Below are 1311 nucleotides of genomic sequence, written 5' to 3' on the forward strand. Positions count from 1 at the left end.
CTTTTTGTTGTCTGTTCCTTTGCTGATAGGAGGGCTTGATTTTCTACTGCCTGTATCGAGCAGAATTGTTGAAAATGTTACACATTTTATTTGGTTTGGTACCAAGCAGAACAAATTAAGTGTTGCTAGAAAGCCCTGGCAGTATTTAGATGATTTTTTTAAAAACAAAACAAAACCAAAAAAAAAAAACCCCACAGTATTTTTGAGGTTATTCTCTACCCAAAATAAGTCTCTAGAAAACAGAAGTCATAAAGTACAATTCTTGGCTTATCTTTAGCTTTCTAGTTTGAGAACATTTTTATGTAAATTTGGATTTTTTTTTTCTTAAAAGTTTCTTTTTTAAAAACAGATCCAGTTTTATATATGGTTTTGCTAGCAGATGTAAACAAAACAAAGCTGTCATGTTTTGTAAAACAGTGAATTGTTTTCAACTCTGAACACAAGATAGACTTCTGCAGTGTCCTTTTTGTTACTTGATGTTGAATAGTAAGTTTCTTACACTTAATACTAAATTGAAAACCATATTGTCAAGATGATATAATTTCTAAATATCAGTACTAACTACTTTGAGATACACTGTGTCAGCATTAACAGTATTTTTTGAGCTGCATAAACAGACATCTTTCATATAACCTTATTTTTAAATTAACGTCTACGTAGATCTTTGAAATCAGTAAACTCATGTAAGTAAAAAGTACTAAAAATATGAACGTTTAAGCAATACATTGAAGTTGGTTAATGACAACTTTTAAATCACTAATTACCAGTTAAAATAAGGAATTGTCCAGTGTGTGTGTTTAGCAGAGATACTTTAGCAGCACATAAGAGAACAAATGATGTGTGGGTTTTCAACTCTTATTATCTGCCTGTCATCCCCATAAATAAGAAAATATGGTATTGTTGTTTTGAAATCATTTTTGTTCTTTTGTAACTTGTATTTTAACAAGATTTTCAATATTATAGGTTGTCATAAACATAAATGCCCCTGAAAATATACACAAAACATGTTCTGTTATGACTGGCTGCAAATGCTGATCTTTTTCTTTTAACTGCCTCCTGTAAGTATGGTATGTAAGACTGCATCTCTAAAATACAGAGAGCCTATCTTACTGTTGGGTAAGAAAAGTACATTAATACAGTTTCTGCAGTAAAAATACTGCAATTGTTACTCTGTTAATGCCAATATCTTAAAAGATTTGTGAGTCATTCAACTGGTACAAATAAGTACCAGACTGATACTCGTGTAGTACAAATGTTGAGATTGCTTTTACACCTAAGTGCTTCCCCTTGTGTTTCTTGTAGGAAACAGAG

Source organism: Cariama cristata, unplaced genomic scaffold (assembly GCF_000690535.1).
Source record: "Cariama cristata isolate BGI_N322 unplaced genomic scaffold, ASM69053v1 scaffold8104, whole genome shotgun sequence".
Classification (NCBI taxonomy): domain Eukaryota; kingdom Metazoa; phylum Chordata; class Aves; order Cariamiformes; family Cariamidae; genus Cariama; species Cariama cristata.